The sequence below is a fragment of the Palaemon carinicauda genome, chromosome 8 (assembly GCF_036898095.1).
Source record: "Palaemon carinicauda isolate YSFRI2023 chromosome 8, ASM3689809v2, whole genome shotgun sequence".
In the NCBI taxonomy this organism is placed as follows: Eukaryota; Metazoa; Arthropoda; class Malacostraca; order Decapoda; family Palaemonidae; genus Palaemon; species Palaemon carinicauda.
Genome location: NC_090732.1, coordinates 60,980,534 through 60,999,648, shown reverse-complemented (window position 1 = coordinate 60,999,648; position 19,115 = coordinate 60,980,534).

The window sequence follows — 19,115 nt, the reverse complement described above, 5'->3', positions numbered from 1 at the left end:
AATGCTCAGCCTTAAGTTGGAATGAGAGACCAGTTGTACTGTAATTTGACACGAGGTTAACGAAGATTTACGTTGCATGCAGCATGGTTGTATTTTATCTTGCAAACTTCTGTGCAGATCAGTTCATATGATCTGTTCACCTATTTTTGGCATTTAACCATAAAGTTCCGAGCCGCTTGAACTAAGGTTCATTCACATTGCTCAGACGTCTGTGTTTACTTTTCAGCACGAGTGGCAGTCATTTTGTTTTGTTCAACTGATTTTGCCATTGAACACTTTTCTTTTAGTGAATTTTGTTCATCGGTTTACTGTCTTTTATTCAAGTGCTGTAGTTTTTCTACTAATATCTCTTGTAAGCTTAACCCCGAGTTGTTGGCCACTCAAGTATTTACCACAATATAATTAAGTCTAAAATTTCACGTAGATACTCTAAATTTTTGTTTTAAGTTCGTTTTACCAACTTGTGGTGGATATCATTTTACCATGTGTCATGATTCGTTACCTCGGTAATCTTTGTAAATTCCTTGTTTGCCCCTTACACATGCCAGTTTCCTCCTCATGAGTTTATTTTTAAGAATATGAGTGACCATAACCAATTTAAAATACCATATGTAACTTATTGCATCTTCTGTTTACCGTGTGTTGTGTTTCTTAATTTCGGTAGTTTTATTTGTAACTCCATTATTTGCCACTTACAAGTGCGGCATTGATTTTTTTTCTCGATGTGAACGTAACTTTGTTTTGTCTTTTACGTGAGGAAATTTTGTGTTTTGTCTTTTTCGTGAAGAAATTTTATGTTTAACCTCAGTGTGAGAGAAGTTTTATGTTATGCTCTCTTTATGAGCAAAATTTACATTACCCTCTGCACGAGGTAATTTTACATTTTATTCTCTGTGTAAGTTCATTTAACAGTTCAGTTGTTGCCTCTATGCGTATATCACACTTTTGAATTGTCCAGTAGTTGCCTCGGTGTGCTTGCAATTGTGTAATGGTTATTTTAACTTTAATGTTATTTTCATCTCTTACGTCCTTGTGATATTAGAGGTGTTTTAACCTCTTCATGAGTAGCTTACATCATTCAGGTATTGCCCTCTGCCTATATAACTCATATTGCAAAACTGTAGTGTCATGTCACCATGCATTGTCTGCTTTGCTTGTCCGGTCTGTTTGATTGGTATTCATTGTTTGTAATTTACTCTTTGTTCTCTTTATGAGTGTAACTTTAACCATTCAGTCATCACTGCTGTGAGCCTGTAACTACAATTTTTGTAGAAGTTTTTAGTGGTACATGACTAACTATTGTGTTTTATCAACTTCAGTCTATTTAATGTGGTATATACTTGTAATTTGCTGTTTTGCCACTAACCCCATATGTTTTAAATGTGAATGTAACCCATCCAATTGGTCATCACAACGCAAATTTCCTGAACCTGCTCAGTAGTGTGTTTTCCTCCCTCAAACGGACCCTGGAATTTTGAGAATAATTTACTCATTGAGTTGTTAATTCTGTAAATCCACGGGTTCCACCCAAAATGTCAAAGAAACTCATAACCTCGGTAACTCTCCACAGCCTTAGGCTGAAGCGCTCTGCCCAGAGAAACTTATTGAGTAACAGGAGGTCGATTTCAAATTTCTATAGTATGTATTAGTGTGCTACTGTTGTTAACACACATTTGGGTTCCCTTCAAATGTCATCTAAAATGTGTTAAGTATGATAGTTGATATGTTACATCTTCAAGTAAAGTCAAGTAAATTAACTTTAAAATGGTTTATTCTTTAAGAACAACAGTGTTAATATCTCCATCACATGAGTATAGCTGGTTTGGTCGGATGACCATTTCGTATGACATCGTCCAGTAAACTAATACAAATATCCCTATGCATATTAAAGTTATTTCAGCACTTGGGGATTTATGTAAACACCACATTAATACCGGAAGATACTCAGTTCCGTTCTCACAGGCAACCTTTCCCACGGACTGGTTAGTGTTTACTCTTCATGAAAAATGTTACATTGCTGAGATATGGTATTCACATCCTGCTATGATATGACTACAGCACTTCTCACACTAGCTTCTACTTCCACAGTGACCTATTAGGTCATGTGTTTTAAACATGTAATATATACTGTAATTATTACATAAGCTCGGCCAGCTATCTCAATTTTTTTTTTTTTTAAATTTAACAACACGTCAAAATATGTTTACTAGGAGTGTAACTGGATATATATATTATTTTTTGTTTAACTTTAGCCATAAGCAAATGAGGATGAATGTTCAAATAGGCACATTAAAAAAAAATAATAATAATAATGCATATTAACGATATTACCAAAGCAAAGAAAAAATGCATGATAAATACAGATCACATATATGGTACAATGCTAGCAAACGATTATATGGTACCAAAAAAAAAAATACTGATATACATATGATTCGGAATAATTGTTACCTTTGTCAGAAATTAGTATAAACGGTATTTAATAAAAAATTTGTTACCTTGGTAAAGGTACAGTGAATATATATATATATATATATATATATATATATATATATATATATATATATATATATATATATATATATATATATATATATATATATATATATATATATATATATATATATATATATATATATATATATATATATAGGGCTTATATATTATATTAGATGCCCAGAGATTCTGTTTTTTAACATTCCGGCTTATATATTTTATTAGATGCCGAAAAAATTATTTATTTTTTAAATGTTTTTTAAATGTTTTTTAAAAATGCAAATGTTCTATAGTCTCTTCAATTACATATTACTAGCGTACTAACTGCTTTTCATACACAACACTTTTGAGCGAATGAAGGGGCCACTTTCAAACGGCTTTAAATTGAATTAAATAAGGAGTTTTGTCTGGACATGGCAAAACGTTCTGTTTGAGCTGCAAACTATTGTACCTTAACCTACGCCAAACAAAGATGTTAACGGCGATAAATATCATCACCGTCACACTTATTCCTGCTAGTAGTATGTAAAATAGAAATTCTTCATAAGTCGGTGACGGGTGGTCCATCTCGGTCAATTTCATCAACCGCTTGGCTACCTGTTTGTTGTATGGGAGAGGTAAAGATGGAACTCGCTGGGTCAGAACTGGATCTGGTAACAGTAGACACTTCAGCCGTAGTTCCAATGCCAGAGGGAACCACACGCTTTTCGGCCATTTGTGAGCCACTATTGCCGCTACTCCCTTGAAAGATCTCAGTTTGTTGAGGACCCTCAATAGAAGGTTGTGAGGAGGGAACAGGTAAATCCTAGACCATCTGTTCCAGTCGAGGGACATCGCGTCCACTGCTTCCGCCAAGGGATCCTCGTACGGGGACACGTAAAGGGGTAACTTCTTGTTGTCTTTCGTCGCAAAGAGGTCTATCTGCAGTTCTGGGACTTGACTCAAGATGAAGGAGAATGATCCTGCGTCTAGGGACCATTCCGACTCTATCGGTGTGAACCTGGATAGAGCGTCCGCTGTCACATTGCGGACTCCTTGAAGGTGAACTGCCGACAGGTACCACTTCTTCTTATCCGCCAGTCGAAAGATGGCCAACATCACCTGGTTGAGTTGTGGTGACCTCGATCCTTGTCGATTCAAGCATCTCACAATCACCTCGCTGTCCAGCACCAACCTTATGTGGATCGAGCACCGAGGGGAGACTTTCTTCAAGGTAAGGAGTACTGCCATAGCTTCCAGAAAGTTTATGTGAAATGTCTTGAATAGATTGGACCAAGTTCCTTGGGCCTTCTTCCGATGAGAATGACCTCCCCACCCCTCCTTCGAGGCGTCTGTGTGAATAGTCAACGAGGGGGAAGGTGGCTGAAGACGTACCGACTTCTTTAGTTGCCTGACTTGGGACCAAGGCCTGAGAAGCGTACGTAGACGAAGCAGAACTGGTCTTATCAGATCTCTTCGCGCGTTTGATGCATAACTTCTCCAAACTCCGGTTGCATCCTTTAGCTGTGCCCGTAGCACCGGGTCTGTTACTGAAGCAAACTGGAGAGAACCCAGCACTCTCTCCTGTTCGCATCTTGATATCCTTTCGGAATCCAGAAGTCTCTTGACAGAACCAGCTATCTCCTTCCTCTTCTTCGCCGGGATGGAGAGTTGGTGTGACACTAGGTCCCAGTGGATTCCCAACCACTAGAACTTTTGAGATAGAGAAAGTCGAGACTTTTTTCTGTTGATCTTGAAGCCTAGATACTCTAGGAACTGGATCACCTGTAGGGAAGCTTGCAAACATTCTGTCTTGGATGCTGCCCACACCAGCCAGTCGTCCAGATAGGCAACCTTCTGGATTCCCTTTAGGCGTAATTGTTTGAGAGCTACGCTCGCAAGCTTCGTGAAGATCCTTGGGGCTATGTTTAGCCCGAATGGCATGGCTCTGAAGGCGTAGAGTCTTCGATGTAGCTTGAACCCTAGGTAGGGGGAGAGTTGACGATTGATTGGAACGTGCCAATAGGCGTCTGACAAATCTATGGAGACGGTAAATGCCCTCTTGGGCAGTAAGGTCCTTATGTACTGCAGTGTTAGCATCTTGAACTTGCAGTTCACTATGAACTTGTTGAGTGGCGACAAGTCCAGAATGACTCTGAGTTTTTCTGAGTCCTTCTTGGGAACACAAAACAGCCTCCCTTGGAATTTGATGGACCTTACCCTTCGGATTACTCTTTTCTCCAACAGTTCTTGAATGTACTCCTCCAGAACGGGGGTGGAGTGTTGGAAAAATCGAGGGCACGGGGGTGGAGTGCTGTACCAGCTCCAACCCAGTCCATTCTTGAGTAGGATGTGGGCCCAGGGATCGAAGGTCCACTGATCCCGAAAATTCTGAAGTCTCCCTCCTACCGGTATCATCTCACTTTGACTGCTGTTGTCCTGAGGCCTTGCCTCCTTGACCGCGACCACCCCTGAATCCCCTCCCCCTTGAGGGGCGTCTAGACGAACCTCTGGCTGCTCCTCTAGGCTTCGCTCGAAAGGTAGTTAACTGACATTTGAATGCTGGGTTAAATGCTGGGGACTACGTCGACACGGCTTTGGGTACCCACTGGTACGTGGTCGGGGTTTGTGCCACCGTCTGGGGCACTGTAGGCATAGGAAGTTGCTGTTGCTGCTGCTGTCTGAAGGGCTTGGCTGGCCGAGAGGGTAGCCTAGTCTTCTTAGTCTTCCTCTTTGGTTGGGGACCCTCATCCGGGGAATACTTTCTCTTGAGAGATAGTCCCCACTTCTGGAGAAGGTTTCTATTCTCCGTGGTGGCCTTATCTACAACCTCCTTGACCGCTTCACTAGGGAAAAGGTCTTTGCCCCAAATGTTGGAGGAGATTAATTTCCTTGGCTCGTGCCTCACCGCAGCCGAGGCGAACACGAACTCCCTATAAGCCCTCCTAGCTTTGACGAAGCTATAAAGGTCCTTCGTCACTGTGGCTAGGTGTGTCTTAGCCACTACCATGAACATTTCATGGACCTTGGGGTCACTTGCCATTGTCTCTAGAGTCATTTGATGAGACATTGAGGCAGCAAGTCTTTCTTTTGTCTCAAGCTCCCTTCGCAAAAGGAAGTCAGACAGCTTGGGGAGGTTCTCACCGAACTGACGTCCGGCAATATCAGCCTCCAACTCCCCGACTGAGAAGGTAAGATGGACGTCCTTCCAGTCCTTGTGGTCCATGGGTAGGGCCAAAGACAGAGGTTTACACTCCTCCAAGGAGGGGCATGGCTTACCTGCCTCGACTGCTTTCTGCACAGCCGTAAACCCTTTCTGCATAAAGGGGAAGGCTCTAGAAGGAGAGGACACAAAGGAAGGGTGCTTCTTACTCAAAGCAGGTAACTTTGAGTTTGTGAAGCCCCTCTCTATCATCGAGCTTGACAGTAAAGCTTGAGCCTTAGCGTGGTCCAAAACTATGACCTCATTCGGCTCCGTTTCTTCATTTGAGGCTGGTTCCTTCCTTAGACGGACATAACAGTCCGGATACGACTCCTTGCTGGGCCAGAATTCCACCTCCTCAAGGGGGACTGAGCCCAACTTCTCTGAAATGACGATTTTTCCCGTCGTCATAGGTATGTGCTCGGCATACTTCCAAGGGTTGGCATCAGAGCACAAGGGAAGGTCTTTCACGCTGGGCTTCTTCTGGGGCCCACGTGATGCTGCAAGTCTCCTCATCTCCAGCTTCATTGCAGCAGCCTTCTCATTATTTTCCCTCTGCATCTGTTGGATCATTCCAATGATGGAGGAAAGGGTCTTTCCCAGCTCATCTGGGAGAGAGGACGATGTTGAGGGAATAGGTTCAGGGGCCTGAACCGGAGTAGCTGACACCTCGTCGACCTCTTCCTCTTCATCGTCTGGAGCCTGCTCTTCATCCTGGTCTTCTGCCAGAAGGTCATCTTCCAAACGCTCGGACACCTCCGACATCCTATCGTCCAATTGGATGTCCTGCAGGGCGTCCGCGACTTAGGCATCCACGGGGATCTGAACCACTGGTATCTCCACTTGAGGCTGGGGAATCACTGCCTCAGCTGACGCCTTGGGGAAAAGGTAAGCCCTCATCTTCTCACTTGGAAGATAGGGCCCAGAAGTGTTCTTCTGAAAGCCCCTTACCCAGGTACGAAGCTTCTCCCTTGCTGCGTCCCTTGACTCCGCCGTCTTAGGGGAATCAAAAACCTCAGTAATCAGGTTTGTGCACACGATACATACCTGCGGGTCCCAATACCGGAGATCACCTTTGGAGACTGCGCATGCTGCGTGCCTCCTACACAAATTATGTCCGCAGAAGTTCTTGCTGCGGACGTTGCGGAAAACGCTTCCACACTTCGGATGGTCCTCCTGTAAAGAGAAGAAAATTCCATGAATATCAAGTGAACTACGTATCACTGGATATACATAGCTTAGCATAACTAAACTAGAAAGGAAAGACACACACTTGTATTTCCCGCACAGTCAATTGCTGCAACCTTCCAGATAATAAAATCGTATGGTTAATCTATTCTAGAGCAACCAATAAATAATTTCCAGAGGAAACAGGTGTAGCTCACACCCAAAAAAGTGATTTTAAAATGCTGGATAGCAGACAAGAAAGAAATCACTTTCTTTATATGTAAGGTTACACCAAAGGGCTGTACAAGACAACACAAAAGTGTTAGAAAAACTAAGTGTTGTAACAAATACTATACTATAGTTTTCTATCTACAGTATATACTATACTGAAAAATACTGGCTACAGTATAGAAGGTAATGTGCCGGGCGGCACGTGCCGGCCAGCACACACCTTAACTAGTTCCAAAGTATACTACTTATAAACTATAAGGTGGAAGAACGCTGGTTCAAATGCGTGTGCCGGCCGGCAGTCACTGCCGGCCGCCAACTACACAAGATAGCAACCGGCTGCCGGCCGCCAAACGTAGCGGCTGGCAGAACCTCGGTGTGTTTCTAAAACAACAACCGCACTCGGCTGCCGGCCACTAATCGTAGCGGCCGGCAGACAATGGTGTGATATATAGCCGGCCGGAAAAGGTATACAATCAATGCCGGCCGGCAGCAAAAGAACCAGAGAACTCCGACTGCCCGGCTGCCGGCCACTCAGGCCGGCAGCCGGGCTAGGGTACAACACTAGAAGAAAAACAGAATGGATGCCGGGATAAGAGACTGTACTGCCTCATAACCCGGCAACCCGAAAGAGTGCACATAAGGAAGGGGAGAATATAACTTCAGGCTTCCTGACCAATGCCATCTGGCTCTTCAGACATACAAGGATGAGAGACCAAGGGAGGTCCGGGCAGCACTCAAAGCAGAAGACCCTTGCCGGCCGGCACGCACTGCCGGCCGGCAAAGGACTGAGTCAACCCCACATCCTAACCTATGCTAGGTACAGATGTAGAATGACGGACATGAATGCAATGGCTAGGCCATCACTAAGGAAAGAGGGGGAAAAGGAGAAGAGGGTCCTGCCAACCTTGCTCTAGTAATGAATAACCCGCAGCCAAGAAAACTCATCTTAGCCTAGGGGAGATCCGAGGAGGGAGGCCAGCAATACTTGCCAACTCCCTCGGAACCAAAGCAAGGAAGGCGTTGCTATTCACAGAAAAGAGGATCTCATCCTCCACACCGAGAACAACAACACAGGACTAGTCTGCTAGATCACAAAAAGAAGGAATCATCTCGTACAGAAACCTTCGAAAGTGAACTAAGGAGACTAAGCCTCCTATGTCTGCTGTCAGCCTAGCAAGGGAATCTCAACCACAAGCTAGACAGAAACAGACTCAGACTAAGAACTTTGATGTCCTGCCCCCTTCCTGAAGCCAGATTTACTGGAAACAGGAAAGAACAGAAACACCCTAATATAGTTGTATCTAAAGTCAATTCAGATAAACCATTAGGGTTAAGCCCAAGGCTTAAACAGAGGGAAAGGGATTGCACACCTTCTCCGAAGAGAAGAGAGCAACCGGAGACTGTGAGAAAGTATACTATGGCCCCATAGGAAACTAGCCTTGGCGCAAAGAGAATCGATTACCTAAATCACCGATACTCACTCGTATACTATCTTGGAAGAAAATCAACATAATCTTAAATGTATAACACTGCCTAAAGCTTCAATAAGATTTTAAAACACTCGGAAATCTGAATATCATGCAGGAAAGTACTAGGGCCAAACGACTAGGCTACAAGGTCTAGCGTAGGCCAGAATCGACAAATCCTTCGCCAAAACGAAAATACTAAAAGCATCATATAAAGAAATGCTATGTAACGCTGAATAGCTATAATTATTAAAGCGAAACAGCCGGGAACGTCGCTCTGGCTAACTAAATAACTCATACATAGCGAGCGACAGCGTCCAGGACGCCTCCGGTAGGCAACAGCTCTTGTAACAACAATATCACTATCGAATCACTTTTAAAATTACCAAGAGCTTACATTTATACATAAAAGAAATAATACTCAACTTATCAGAAGCAGAAGTTGGAGAAAGCATTGTAACGTTGAAAAAATCCAAGAATTGCGAGATAACACAGGGAAAAACACCGAGTTGTTGAGCTACGCAAAAAGGAATACAGATGGCGCCGTGAGCGGCGCAATGCACGCTTACGAAACGGGAGAGGAGAGATACCTTGCGAGTGGCTCTCCTTTCTTTCTCGTTTTCGTTTTCTTGCCAATTGACCCCTTCGAAGTGTTAACTCTGTTCGGGGTGCAGATTGCTATGTGGCGTGTCAAGAATACGTCTTCTGATATTTCGCGATATCCCTGGTTCTTTTATTAGGGATATTCGCTCCAGGAGTTAGAATTCTGGGTACCTTAAGGTAAATTCTCTAGGAATATCGCCATAGTTATATATACCCAAGGAGCTACCCTTTAGGAACTTCCATCAGGACGACATGGCTTGAGCCCAAAAAAAAATTCTAGAAGAGAATTCGGAGTTGAACACAGTTTCTTTAATGAAAAGAAATAGAAGATTAGCAAACAACTCACCCCAGTAATAATGGACTATCGACTCGTGGTAACTACACCTCACTGCTCAATACTGAAATGAATAAGAAAATTGTACTTAGCTTATATGGCGTTGTGTGATGTCGTCATTTCCTCTTTCTCTCTTGATGTTTGGGCGAATGTTTTCGGTCCGATTTCCTCTCTCTCTCTCTTGATGTTTGGGTGAATGTTTTCGGTCCGATTTCTGTTGAATGTAGTGCTTCCTGGATATGTTTTGTAAGCGTTAAATGTTGTTCCTTGGTTTTCTTAGGATGTTGATTGAAGATCCAGTTCATCAGTTCGTATAACATTCATTAAATGTTTCATTTCTTCGATGGACTATGATACTTAGTCAAAATTGTAGATTCATTACTGTTGATTTCCGGAAGATCTTTCTCTGGTTTTTAGAGTTTTATTCGCTGGTTCTTGAAGATCTTTCTCTGATTCTTAGAGTTTTACCGCTGGTTCTTGAAGATCTTTCTCTGATTCTTAGAGTTTTACCGCTGCCACCATTTATTAGTGTACTACTGTTGTTAACACACATTTGGGTTCCCTTCAAATGTCATCTAAAATGTGTTAAGTATGATAGTTGGTATGTTACATCTTCAAGTAAAGTCAAGTAAGTTAACTTTAAAATGGTTTATTCTTTAAGAACAACAGTGTTAACATCTCCATCACAGGAGTATAGCTGGTTTGGTCGGATGACCATTCCGTATGACATCGTCCAGTAAACTAATACAAATATCCCGATGCATGTTAAAGTTATTTCAGCACTTAGGGATTTATGTAAACACCACATTAATACCGGAAGATACTCAGTTCCGTTCTCACAGGCAACCTTTCCCACGAACTGGTTAGTGTTTACTCTTCATGAAAAATGTTACATTGCTGAGATATGGTATTCACATCCTGCTATGATATGACTACAGCACTTCTCACACTAGCTTCTACTTCCACAGTGACCTATTAGGTCATGTGTCTTAAACATGTAATATATAATTATTACATATGTAAGGACACTGATCTGCCCCTCCATAGCCTAGGTTCAGTTGATCTTTCACGTATGGTGTCCTCCGGTCTAGATCATTTTAGCATTCTCATCGAAGGAATCAGGGACAGACAATCGGTTTCATAGGTCTCATTACAACCATCCTGTCACCGTGGCAAATTGCCCCCTGCTGGCTACCTGTGTTTAACGAATTAAAAGGTCCTCCAGCAGGATTGTGTTTCATAATGCTACTGGCAACCAGGCTCAGGATCAAACACATGGCACGAACTCTCAGACCGTTTATGTATCTATCGCAGTGACCATTAGATGAGTCGGTGGAGCATTTTTCCTCAAACCATCCATGAGTCTCCCAAGTACTCCCGGTGGATATGTACAAGATCTTTATAGAATCCCTTAGAGGTCCAGCCTTCTGTCTTACTGGAAATAATATCTGGATAGAGGTACTGTACGAGAAGACGATCGCTAACCTCATTTAGGAGTGTCTTCTCTGTGATCGCAACAGATGCTCATCTGCTAAATGCCCCCAATTCCCTGACTTAGGTAGTTGATTGGTGTGGCTGAATCAAATAGGCCATTGCACTGGATGTTTTTCGACGTAACACCCTGCCCGCGAGTGTATTGCCTATTTGTACTATCAAAACTGTAGACGGGATGACAAAGTGCCTGTTTGCCCAAACATCTTGACTGTGGGTCATCAGTTTAGTGGTCATACAGCAGACCTACCTTCTGGAAAAACACCCACTGTTCACCTTAACTATATAGCTTGGAGCAGGCCTGAACCAGCCTACCAGGCGAACCAAGTAAACCCTGCCATTCTACCCACCTTCACTGGCGATCCTGTTAACAGAATATGTTTGAAATCCAATTGAGTTTTCCTGAATTGTGGTGCCCAACACATGTTCGTATATCCCAATGTAGTCAAGTCATTGAACCTTACTCCTGTTGGAAAAATCGTGCATTGACTCAACTCAGTCAACCTGGCCAAACCAACTCAAAGTTCAGAATTGGTGCAGTTCAATTTGAAAATTGGGCGCCGCAAGCATAAGACTGTTGCCATCATCAACCCAAACGTGGGCAAGAATATGAGGACACCTGGATTTATACATGCAGTTCACACTCTAGAGGCTAGTGTCCTATGTCTCACAGACAAACAGATAGATGACTGTGCAGGTGGTCTAAAGATCATCCTCAGAGCCAATTATCTTCCCTACCTCCCCAAACACACTCACAATATCAAGGGTGTCAATTTGTTCAGTACGCCCAAAGGATACGTGGTTTGGGAAGAGCTGCCTGATTGGTCTCGAGAAGGGACAGTACCGCAGGAGGTCAATAGCCGGTCACTTATACTAAAGTGCATCAGCGTAAAAGATACCATGAGAGAGTGGAACTCTCTATCGAGAGTTTATGAAAACTCAATGATATGGGCATAAGCAATGAAACCTTCGGGCTTTGGCCATCTTGAGGCACAGGCCCTAGATTTTTTCAAGCGCACTATACGGTACACGAATCAAAGATACACGGTGTAGCTGCCCGTCAAGAGTGATAGGTGACTGGAAATAAATTTTGGTAGGGCTTTTGCCCAGCTAATGCCCCAAGTACCTGGAACCTCATAGTGACAGACAAATACACTACCTGCCACATCATCCCCCCCACACTGATGTACAGAGTGTTTAACGCCTCTGCTAAATCAGGACTGAATTCAAGGTCTCTAAATAAGTCCTTGTACACAGGACCCAACTTAGCCTAAAAAATCCAGTCCATAGTCCTCAGGTTTAGGGAGAAGCATTTTGGTCTAGTGACGGATATCTCTAAGGCATTCCTGTGGATAGAAATCACCCAGGAACACCGTGATCACTGTCGGTTGTTTATTCTCTAATGACTCTAGTGTGACAGAGGTTGTTTCAAGCCACTTTAAAATAGTGCTGTTTGGTGCCAGCTCGAGTCCACATTTGTTCAACCAGGTGATCCAATTCCATTTGGATAGTCTTGCTTCACAGCTTAAAACTAGCTTCGCCGTTGACAACTTCGAACGTTGCTTTGACTCACCCATGGACATCCTTAGCGGAAAACCCTCATCATAGAAACTGCCCAACTGGCCCACTAACGCCTCTGCCTCGGGAGATTTCTCTGAAATGGGCCCCCAGGATTAACTCAGTCTCGGCTGGAACACTGCCAACGACACATTAGCCGTCAAACTGCCCTCAGAATTGATGTCCAAGGACTACTCGCATATTAACACCAAAAGGAAGGTTGTCTTTCTGTTCTCGTCCATCTACAACCCTGTTAGCCTGATTTCACCAGTCACTATCCTAAGCAAACTCTTCATACAAAAGCTTTGGAGGATGGATCAGAGCTGGGACTCGTGCCTTAGCACAGACTTGACTCGCGAGCTCAGTGCAATTCTTAAAAAGTTCAAGGGTCTCGGGAAAATCAAGGTGCCTTGGAATACCCATCAGGGCCACCATGCATTTGTTACGTGTGTTTGTAGATGCCTCCAAGCAAGCGTTCAGAGTGGTAGTCTACGTGGTCACAGCTGAAGGACAATGCCAGCTCCTCACAGGCAAGGAACAAGTCACTCCTAAACGCATGCTGGAATTAGATGAAAGCCTGTCCTATCCCAAACTTGAGTTAACTACACTCCTGTCCAGATGCCGACCAGCCCAGTATCTGATAGAGTTATGTCCTAGGACCTACATCTCCACAACAGGGTGATCTGATGCCTCCGCAGCCCTAGAGTGGGTACACAGCCAGCAGAATATATCCCCATACATCCGTAATAGGGTCGATGAAAAAAACAGCATCAAGGTTAAACTTAAACTGTCAGTTGCTTCTCAAGCACATTCATATGTCATGCAATCTCAGCCACCTGACATTGCGGGGAGTAGCCCCTAAAGTTGCCCTTAAGCTCAATTTGTGACTTCATGGACTGTCCTGGCTAAAAGACATCCCGGCTTACATAAACCAAACTAAATTCCTGTCTGAATGTTAGATAAAAGCATATCCTATCAGAATTTTGCTACTCAATGGTTTATGCAGCCCTGCTGTGCCTGACAAGTAAGTGGGATGAGCATAAATTGCCCCATTTAGTCAACAAGTTTCAATGAAGACCGTTTATTGCCATCATTTGCGTCTCAGAGGGTGGCAGTTACCCCATCATACAACAACAGTTTCTAGGTATAAACCCACCTCGTTGAAGTTTGATGAGCGCGTTTTTATTGGACAATGGAATCCCTACATTGACAACAGTGTTCTAAGAGGTCGTTTCCGCCTCACTGATGCCCCCTACCTTAGAGTCCAGCTACATGAACCCCATTCTCCTAGAGTCTCACTGTACCCTCTGGAGATTCATTGTTGAGCACTGGCATGAAGTGACTGCTACTGCACTGTAACACCTCCACTCTTCTTGTTCACTTATGCAAGGAGTTTTAGGTTCCCTGAATGCAACAAGTGAAGAAGATTCTTCCACAAGGCATACACTGCAAAAGAGTACAAGACAAGCCCTACCCTATGCCTCAATGTGGAGGTTTCCTTCTTAATAACTGGACTGGACTACACCAGTGGCTTCAAGGTACACCGCTCATATGTAGACATGGTCTGCGTACTGCTGTTCAACTGCGCTGCCAGGCTATGCTGTAGATCTAGAAACACCTACCCCACTTAACAGTTGTTGGAACTAGTCCAAGCGATACAAAGGTTCGTTGTGTGATTCAGGTTGCCTCAGTGCATCATGTCTGACATTGCCACGACCTTTCAAACTGGTTAGATGCTCCTGACAGAGCTTATGCAACACCATATTATTGATGGGTTTGAGGGGACCGTCCGCCATGGTTTTGAAATACCAACTTTCATAAATAGAAAATTGTTTTATTGCTCCTATGTATGCGTAAACATATCGTACATGCTCTCCAGAAGTTTCAGTCAATTATTTTTACAAATAACGAAGATAAAGTGGTCTTTAAATGATGATGTCATCCTTACTGTGTCGTCTGCATGACTGAGTTTGACAGAATCATCTTTGTGTGTGTATTTTTGCATATTTATAGCGATTTTTTCACTTCTGTTTCGAAATCTCGTACGTCTGGCAGAAATGAAAGGCATTGGTAGAGGTAGTTGAACGAAATCTACTCCTACGAGAACAACAGCCAGAGTTTCTAAAGACGTATAGAAGTTATAGTGCATGTGTTTGTTTACTTGAAGTTCGTATGTATATTGTGTTTTCACAACGTCCTTGGGAACTTTATAGTAAGGCCAATGTTACCTAAGGTCATAGATAGAACAAATAGTCAATTATTTTTCCAAATAATGAAGATATAGCAGTCTTTAAAGGATGATGTCATTCTTATTGCGTTGCCTGTATGACTGAGTTTGACAGAATTGTATTTGTGTTTCTTTTTGCCTCTCTCTCTCTCTCTCTCTCTCTCTCTCTCTCTCTCTCTCTCTCTCTCTCTCTCTCTCTCTCTCTCTCTCTCGAATTATTTTAAACTGCCATTTTAACAAATACTGTAATACCAATGTTCAACTCTCTCTTAAAATCAAATAATAGCTGATCTCTCTCTCTCTCTCTCTCTCTCTCTCTCTCTCTCTCTCTCTCTCTCTCTCTCTCTCTCTCTCTCTCTCACAATTTGAACTGCCATCTATATCAACCAAATGCTATCACTCTAAAATTAAATTCATGATCTCTCTCTCTCTCTCTCTCTCTCTCTCTCTCTCTCTCTCTCTGATGTTTCGAAATCTCTTACTTCTGGCAGAAATGGAAGGCATTGGTAGAGGGTAGGTAAATGAAAACTATCAGCTACGAGAACATCAGCCAGAGTTTCGAAAGACATATAGAAGTTATAATGCATGTGTTTGTTTACTTGAAGTTTGTATTACTTGTGCTTTCACAACGTCCTCTGAAACTTTATAGCAAGGCCAATGTTACCTAAGGTGATAGAAAGAACAAAAAGTAAGCGGAGAACAAGAAAAAAGAACCAAGAAGAGAGGGAAACATGAATAAGTACAAAGCTGAAACATGCTAACTAAAACACTGGCAACAATGAGAGATCGCTGGCAACTCGTAACATAGTAATAGTAAACTTAGGGTTCAAATACCTTGTTTAGGGTGCGTTTATGTACGAATAAACAATAAAAGTTATCATAATAATGTTATCTTCATTTCTTTAAGAAAAAGAAACAAAAATTTGTTGCAAATCTTTGGGAGCTCATAACTCAGAAACATAATTATTCACACTTAGATGCATTTTTCTCACTTATTCATTGTTCGATATTAGAGAGAAAGATATTATTGAAAAGAGGAATAAAAATTCCACAATTCTGTCAACCGGATTTTTTTTTCTATTATCTTCTTCGCGATTATTTTGCGTCTAGACGAGGAAAAAAAATAATAAATTGGAAAAAAAAAACGAAAATCAGAATTCTGTCTGACAGAATTGTTCGGTTTATAAAGTCGTTTTTACGGTATTAGACTCGATATAATTGGTGTCGTATTAGTGGGGAAAAATGTACCTAGATTTTTTTTTAAATCATAATTTTTGCTAACAAATCAAAGAGTTTTTTTTATCAAATGACTTGAATTTTTTAAATGATAAAGGTATCATATGCGTCTAAAACATGTATAGAAATGGTGTATTTTGGATCATTAGAAAAAAAAAATGGCAGACATGGCGGACGGTCCTCTTAAACGTGCCCAAAACCTCACATGGAAGTACATCACTCCACGAGCTCCATGTCAAGGAGGGTTTTACGAGCGATTGATCAGATTTACCAAACTCAACCTACACAAGGTCACTTACCACTGCCATGATGAGTTTGTGACCTTAGTCCGAGAAGTTGAATGCATGGTAAACAATCGAACCCTAACCCTAACTTACCTGGATGCGGACCGATACTCCCTTGACCCCGAGCCACCTACTCTATGGGCGAACCCTCTCATTAATGTCCCGAGTCCATTTGGTAGACTTGACTGATCCTGCTTTTGGAGAGGGAGACGTATTCTGCAACGACTGCCAGAAAGTGACCAACATATTGCAAGCATTCCTGAAGAGGTGGAAGTACGACTATGTCAGTTCCCTTCGAGAATAACACCAAAAGAATAGTTGCCTCCACTCGACCATCCCTAATGTTGGAGATTTATACTTGCTGATTCTGGACGAGGCCAGATTAGGGTACTACCCTTTTACCCACATACTCGCGATATGCCCAGGTCGAATTGAACGCATCAGAACAGCCAAAATCCACTCAGCAAATGGAGAGTATGTGCATCCAGTCAACCAACTCATACCCTCGAAGGGTGAGGAGGATAACTAAATACACAGAGAACCAAAAGAGGAGGAACCTCCTAACACCCCTCCTCTCAAACATCTGAACCCTCCTTCTGGAGACCAATCGGCTGATCGAGATGATGACACAGCAACCAGTGCTATGCAATGTCAGCTCTAGCCACAGCGGCGCCCCGACACAGAAGACCCATACGGGTCTCTGCCAAAGGTGCACGAGCCCTATTCCAGAAGGTCTTGTAAGAGCTTTAAAAGTAGCCTGCATCAACCTTATTTGCCCGAGCACCTCTGTGAAGGGTTGCTGAAGTTTGTCTGTGTTTGCCCTTCAGTCCTCTCTTCTTTTGTAACTATAGTTACCCTTTTTGTACTGGGTCAACGTTAACTTTTGTTTGAGTTCAGTTTATGTTCATGCTTTACTCTTATCTCATACATGGTTGAAGTTCAACTTAATGCTGATTGTTGTCCTAACATAAAAGAGGAATTTTCTTCACTCTTCTTCACAGTTTATTTTTATGTAGCTTGTGCACAGTATAGTTTAGTTGCCCCTAACATGCCAAAAGTGATTGTAGTAACTTTTCTGTTGTTTATCGTGATGTCACGATGGGAGGTTTAAATAATGATTCTTCCGTAAACGAGTGTCTCGAGATATATATTCTTTGTATTCATTATTATACACATTAACTTTGTTCTGTATCTGGAATACAAACCTATGTTATTTATTAGGTGTATTACTTTCGGCTTCGCCGAAATAACAAGCCATTAGATTTTAGCAAGGGTTAACTACTCATCACGCCAGTTAGCAGGACTTAGGGGGGTTAGTTAGCTATCCCTTTCATTCAAACATCCTGTGATTGTTCTTCACTTTACTTTTGGCTCGGAGGGTGCGGTTGTTGCCGCTTTTCCTCGTCGCCTATTTTGGACTACCATGAATCGTTGTCTTTTTAACGTATGTTTTTCTTCTTCTATATATATGGAAACATTCTTAATGTTTTTATACGTTGTAGCTTTCTTTACAGTGAATGGTGCTGTTTGTGTGATACCGTAGCACGGCAAGTTCTCAAGGATGGAGAACCTTTCCCCCTTGGAAATCGTTCCTCCCATTGGCAGATAGCCTTCTGTGTGACTCGGCCGCTGCCGCAGGGGAATGGTCATCTTTTGGATACTCCTCTGTTCAGTTATTGCCGTCGTCTTCCCTTCATTGTGGAAATTCCTCGGGGAAGGGGGTGTGGCCTTCTCAGAGCTTGACTTCTGTCTTGCTCTTTCTCAGGGTCATCGCCGCTCACTTTCCTAGGCGATTGGCAGTATACTCTGTGGGGGGAGCACCTTTCCAATTCATGGGTTAGGTTGCACTTCCGATTGGTTTTTTCATTAAGTGAAATTGTAATTGTTTGTAATTTAACTTTTAACTTTTTAGCTACATCCCTGCGGAGAAACAACTTCCCGCCAGAGGGTCAATTGGTTCTTCCGAGTAGTGAATAGTCTTAGCTGAATTAATCAATTGTAATTCTTGTTTTATTACAGTTTTTCCACTGCCACTCTCCTCCCGTCGATGTTGGCCGGGGAAGGGAGTGCACAGTCCTTATTTTGTGTCTGTTCTCTCGGTGAACGCCTTTCCCGTCAGCAGACTAGGTGCTCCTCCCATGGGAGTTTTGTTACATAATTCATTTTATTTTTCCTCAGTTAGCAATGTCATTCTTCTTCGTTCGATTATGATACCTAGTGTAGAAAAGCAGTGCTGTTTGTGCCTGGGGAATCTACTGTCACTGTGCCTTCACTTCCGGTCCTTCTGCGCCTGTGGCAGCTACTAGTCAGCACACCGTGTTCAAGGAACTAGCTTCAGCTATGTTTTCTCATGCAGCACTCGATACAGATTTTCAACTTGAACAAGGCTTGTTGGTAGGAAGCAAAGAGAGCTGCCCGGAAGTACGCCTCTAGGGGTTGGACTACTTCCCCTTCCAAGGGAGAACTTCCCTTCATCATCTTCATCACATCACATCGACACCGATTACTGCAGCTGTTTCTTCGCCTAAGACTATGCTTCCCGCCTTGCTTAGTCGACTCTTCCGTCATGGGTGGAGAAAATTCCTTGGCAGGTCTATCCTGCAAGTGTTCACCTCTCTCGTTCCCGAGAGAGGCCACTTATAGAGACTCCTCTTCGGAGGACTGCTGCTGCTCCTTCGGGGGTTTGCCACCGTAGTCTTCTACCCCACCGTTCCCGACCTTCACCTGATTCTCCGGACTTGCCCGCTCGCCAACGAACCCCGGTTTGTGACGTACCATCAAGGTCTCGTTCTCGAGCCCCCCCAAGGATGCTTGCCCTCCCAATGGGCACATTCTGTCTCCA